The sequence below is a fragment of the Rhinatrema bivittatum genome, chromosome 16 (genome assembly GCF_901001135.1).
Source record: "Rhinatrema bivittatum chromosome 16, aRhiBiv1.1, whole genome shotgun sequence".
Lineage (NCBI taxonomy): Eukaryota > Metazoa > Chordata > Amphibia > Gymnophiona > Rhinatrematidae > Rhinatrema > Rhinatrema bivittatum.
Genome location: NC_042630.1, coordinates 57,343,470 through 57,349,840, shown reverse-complemented (window position 1 = coordinate 57,349,840; position 6,371 = coordinate 57,343,470).

The window sequence follows — 6,371 nt, the reverse complement described above, 5'->3', positions numbered from 1 at the left end:
CACTACAGCACAGTCAAGCAGAGGATTTGCTGTTCCAGGTTCCTGTAGGATACTCGCCCAGCCGGGCTCAACATCTAGTACTCACTACTGCCACCTCTGGTGGTTTCCAAAACTGTTTAAATAAAGTTTGAAATCTGTGTTTGTGTGTCCAGAGTCTAGCCTGACACCGTGGTCCCTCACGGGATTGCCCCCCATGAGCGTGGTCAGCTGCCAGTGTCCAAGGATCCATCCAAACATCAATAACCATAACACAGGGTGACTGAGCCTGAAACTACTGTAGGTGACTGTTTAACTGGATGACTGTATAATTATAAAATTATGTATCTTTCTAATGTGTATCTGTCTATGACCTAGGAATTTCACACCTATGTAACTGTTTAATTATCTGCAATTCTTAAAATGTAACAATGTGAATATGAGAATTTTTTTTTAACTGTGTTACTATTCAGCTGTGGTACCTGTGTGAATATGTTCTAGTGTTAATCTACTCATGGACAATGCACCTGACTTTTTTTGTGAGTCATAGAAAAGAATGCACGTGAATTTGAAAATTAAATCTGCACACGTTATTTACTTCCCCCAACCAAAACATCTCCTTAGGAATTTCTCTTTTCAAAGCAGCTAAAAGAACACATGACGTTCCACAAGGCACATACTTTTAGCAGGGTTCAGGGAGGGAGATTTTCTTATGGTCAATTTACATGTGTAGATCTTTATTTCACATGTAAAAGGCTTTGAAAATTGTCCTCTACATACACCTGGACTCATGTGGATAGTCATGGAACCAGAAGGTAGAAGAAGACTTTGAAGGGACCTTGGAAGAGGATTGGCAGGACTTCTGTACAGCTGAGTCAAGTAGTAAAGTGAGTGATTTGTAGAATATTTCAGTGGAAACATATGTGTATGCTTGCATGTGCAACTCCTGGTGTGATATCTGCTGTTCTAGGACTGCACCAGCAGTTGCACATGCATACATAAACATATGTTTAGTTCAGTTCTCCATGCATAGATCAATTTTTTGACCATTCAACTGTATCTAGCTGCATTTTGCACTGGCATGTGTACTGAGATCACAATTTCTTATTGTCACCACATTAATTTAACATGGAGATAATCATCAGTAAATAGATGGAGTTCTTACAGCCATCTGTAGAAGAAATTATCCAAGGGCTGTGATAAAATTTATGAAAGCAAGAAGAAAGATAGTTAAATAGGTAGACAGATAGACCTGAATTCAAGTCTTTAATTCATGATGAGGTCCCAAAACATTATGCTATGAATGGAGTTCTTCATTTTACAGAGAACCATAGGGGATCTCACAAGGAGAAAAAGAACGACCCAATCCCAGGGCCATCTCTCATTCTCCCTCTCCCCCTCTCTAACATTTTCATGGATGGATAGCCCTGGAATGGAGAAAGCCTTAGTAAATCAGGCACAATATAACTTTTAGAATATGTGGGCAAACAGGCACATAACCATCTATGAATGAGAAGTTCATGAAATTATAACAGAAAATACAGAAATGGAACAAGCAGAGAGAGATAAATTCTGAAGGCCAAATGTTTGACCAATTTATCTTGCTATAAATTGTCCCTGGTCATGCTGACATCTATTCCCTACAAATGTTCTAATCTAGATTAATATATAGGGGCCATTTTATGTCATTCATCTGGGGGAATTGGCATAAAGTGAACTCAGTGTTAAAGAGACAATTGGCTGAATTTCCGATGCCCCGCATGCTGGGCTCTGTCTGCACTGCCGGCATTTTCTGGAGGGGCCCAGGCCATGCGTGTAACCCCTGGTATGCGCTGAAGTTCCAGGCCATTGGAAAGGGATGGGCCTGGGGGCCTGGTCTGGGTGGGGCGGTCTGGGTCAGCGCTATTAGATCCTGTCCCCGGGAAGTACACGCCGCCCAACAGTTGAAATCTTTTAAAACAAAAAAAAAAAACTAATAAGGGAGTTTAGAGGTCGGGGAAGAGAGAGGAAAAGGTAGGAAGGTTTGGTAGGGGTATAGGGAAGTTCCCTACCAGTCCACTCCTTAATTGGAGAGGACTGGGAGGGAACTGGGGAAGCCCTACTCACGCCGCCACCTGTAGCTTTTTGAAATTCAAACACCCCCCCCCCCCGCACAAGGGAGTCCCGTGCGTGTTTTAAAATAGCTGCATCCATGTTCTTGCACCAGGAACTGCGCCTGTGCGACAGAATCATGTAAATTTAGGTTGGCTGTGTTTTCAGGACCCTCTGTCTTGTTGCTGCTGAGGCAGAAGCACTATTACCTAATGACTCATACAAGAGTATGGAAGGGTGGTTGTTGGATTCGTGGACCCTTGAGCCGGCTAGAAGATGGTGATACAACACCGAGGGGAAGCCCTCAGTGGATGTCATAGCCGGGAGGCAAATCAAACCCAGGAGACCAACGGAATCTTCACCACTGGAAGCCCGAGATCCCCCTGGGAGGAGCCCTTGAAGATCCGAGCCACTGGGTCATAGGAACGGTCACCTGGACACGAGTGTACGATGAGAGTTCCAGAGGACATGAGTCAAGCAGAAAGCTGGAGCCAGGGGACACTCAGGATCTTCACCACTGGAAGCCCGAGATCTCCCTGGGAGGAGCCCTTGAGGATCCGAGCCGCTTGGACTTAGGAGCGGTCACCTGGGGACAAGTGTATGATGAGAGTTCCGGTAGACGTGCCGAAGTCAGGAGCCAGGAAGATGTGCCAAAGTCAGGAGCCAGGAAGCCAAAGCTGAAGTCAGGAGCCAAAGCCGAAGTCAGGAGCCAACAACTAACACTCAAAATGAGAAGACCCGTTGCAAGGCTGTCTACAGGATTTAAATCCCTGCTGGCATCTGACGTCCTTCAGGGGACGGAGCCATCTCTTCCCACGCTGGTCTCTTTAAATCTGGAGCCCCTGCGTGCGTGCGTGCCTAGAGGGGCAGAGCCAGCTGGAGAATGTCAGCAGCATCTCCCTCACAGAGGGAGGCTGTGCGAAGGGGCCGGATAGGCCAGGACAGGCCTCAGGAACGCTGCAGCCGCCGCGAGTCATCACGAGGTAAGAGGTGGGCTGGTCTGCGGACTGCCGCTGGCCGGGGCCATAACAGTGGTTTCTTGTGCTCAGTCACATGGGGGAATCCTTTGCCCAGTTTTGCAGCTCTGCGGATCTGGTGCTCACATGCTCACAAGTGGTTGAGTGGATGCATATTTAAAAAAAGAAAGCCAACAGTCAGGTAACAATGCAATGAGAAACCAATTTGTATGGTCTGTTAACAGATGACCTAAAATTGTATATTTTATCATTCCATAGTATGACTTTACAGCAGTAATATGTTTAAATATCCATTACAGGATTACCTGAATATGACTCTGGAGTATCCACCCAACCATTGTGGGAAGCCCTTCATTTTGTATCAGGGGTATTGGCTATAAATGTATTATTCTATTTATATGTTTAAATATTTCCTGACCTTTATTACCCACTTTGTAACACCGCACCTAGAAATGTCAGTAAATTTGCATCCAAGATATGCCGTTGTTCAAAGCAGACTTAATGTAAGCATGTGCAGCAAATTCCGCATTGATAATCATCCCACTAAACCCACCCACATGAGTTCTAACAGTAGAAACATCCGCACAAACGTTTCATGGAAATTCACACACACATTTTAAAATCTAAAAGTATGCCCCTAAATCCAAATCCCTTCTAGGCTTTGCCCCCACAGCACCCCCATTCACGTGAACATGACATTCACAGGAGAGATTTCCTGCCTTATCAGGAGGCCAACTTCATAAAACATCATTTCTGGAGCTGAAACACTGTTCTACCCTTTGAAGTATCTTTGAAAAAATTCCCTCCATGAGTCTTTGTTTTCCACTTGGCACTCTTACATTGCTTTGTACATTGGAATACACTTTTGGCAGAACAGTATGAGGGTATTTTTATCACAGCCCAGATAGGTTAGCCGGCAAATATGCACCTAAGTTAGACCGATTTGCAAAGTGAACTTATATGCATAAGTCTGCTTGGAAAATGATAGGGGTGTGCATTCGGATTGACCGCATTAGTAAAACGCAACTCATATTTTTTTTTACTTAAAAAATTGATTCGACATAAACGATCGGATTTCCCACATATCGAACATAGATATGTTCGATATGTGGGAAATCGCGATTGTTGAGCCAAAATAAAAATATAAACCCCCTCACCCTCCTTAATCCCCCCCCCCCCGACTTACCACAACTCCCTGGTGATGGAGCGAGGAGTGAGGACGCCATTTCTGCAATCCTTGGCGAGAAGCATGTGACGTCGGCGGCACGTCGAGTGACGCCGGCGTCACGTGATTCCCGGCTCGTTCGCGCCGGACGGCTCGTTCGGCCCAAAAAGAACTTTTGGCCAGCTTGGGGGGGCTTCCTGACCCCCTCAAGCTGGCCAAAATTTCTTTTTGGGCCGAACGAGCCGTCCGGCGCGAACTTGCCGGGAATCACGTGACGTCGCGTTTGAGTGACGCGGCGCCACGTGATTCCCGGCGAGTTCGCACCGGACGGCTCGTTCGGCCCAAAAAGAACTTTTGGCCAGCTTGGGGGGGCCTCCTGACCCCCTCAAGCTGGCCAAAAGTTCTTTTTGGGCCGAACGAGCCGTCCGGCGCGAACTCGCCGGGAATCACGTGACGCCGCGTCACTCGACGTGCCACCGACGTCACATGCTTCTCGCCAAGGATTGCAGAAATGACGTCCTCACTCCTCGCTCGATCACCAGGGAGTTGTGGTAAGTCTGGGGGGGGGGATTAAGGAGGGTGAGGGGGTTTAAATTTTTTTTTTGCACATATGTACATATACCCAACTCATTGGATTTTTTTTTATGTCCATATTGGCCGCAAGTGGGACCCCCTTTCGGACATAAAAAATATGAACATAAAATTTTGCTCTGCACATCCCTAGAAAATGATCCCACTGCAAGTACAGTTACACTTGCTATTATTTATGGGCAAAATTGCCTTGAAATGTTATGCCACATGCTTCTGAAAATGCAAAAATATGCACATACTGTAAATGCAAACCCTTTCCTCAATTTCACCCCCCAGGAATGCCCTATCTCAGCCCGGGTAAACTCATGCACATGCACGCATATGTGTGCAAACTTTACCAGAATATCAGGTGAGCAGTTTTTATAATGATCAATAAAAAAATTAGGGAATAACTAGTTTCTAATTGATAAACAACAATGACTAGTTCATCCACCAATGGTTGATAAATATGTCTCAAATGTTTATATGAAGTTGTTTCAAACAGTTAAAATACTTTCCTTTATTATTATAATCACAACTAAATTTGCTTTTTTTTTTTAATAATTTTAATATATTTTTTTAATTTTAATTTATCATTTTCAAACTTATACATATTTGTAACCTTGCTTATACAAATATAAATATAATTTCTCTCAGATTTTACAATAACATTTCAGAAAAAAGAAAAACCATAATATATAATAAGTAATAATAAGAAATAATAAGTAACAATAATAATAGTTAATAATTTTCCCCTTTTTTTTAATCCTTTTTTTTTTAATCTGAGAGCCTGAACTTTTACTTAAGAGTATATTTATGCTATAATATACAAAGAAAATTCACTAAGGGAAAGGCACAAAAATAAATTCAGGAGCTTATTAAACTAAACATAGAGGAAAAGGCTTTACATAGAATAGCAGAGATACGGTCAGCCTCTATGACATAGTGAGGGCAAAGGTAGCACCGGCGCCATTTTGAATACTGGCAATACGGCCCGAGTGCAGGAGGTCGCTCCCGGACCCCCGCTGGAATTTTGGCAAGTCTTGTGGGGGTCAGGAGGCCCCCCAAGCTGGCCAAAAGTCCCTGGGGGTCCAGCGGGGGTCTGGTATCGATCTCCTGCACTCAGGCCGTATTGCCAATATTCAAAATGGCGCCGGCGCTACCTTTGCCCTGTCACATAGTAAGGGCAAAGGGCCATCGGCGCCATTTGTTTTAGTGCAGCTGATGGCCTGGGAACGGGAGATTGCTGCCTGCAGCCCCCCTGGACCACCAGGTATGTGTAAAAAGTTTTTTGGGGGGTAGGGAGAGTGGGGGAGGCTAAGGGGGTAATTTTAAAGGGTCGGGTGGGGTTTTTTTTATTGGACCATCAGCGCCATTTATTAGTGGCAGCCAAAATGGCACCAATGACCCGAGAGCGGGAGATCGTGCTGCTGATGTTTATTGGCCCCCTTCTAAGCTTCTTCAGCCACCCATCAAAGATTATTCTGAGTGGTGGTCCAGAGAGAAAGCAGCTGTTGCACAGTGAGCTGAGCCGCAGGAGAGGGCACTGAGAGAGGAGTGAGAAGCGATAGAGCCAGTCATTTGCCATAGAC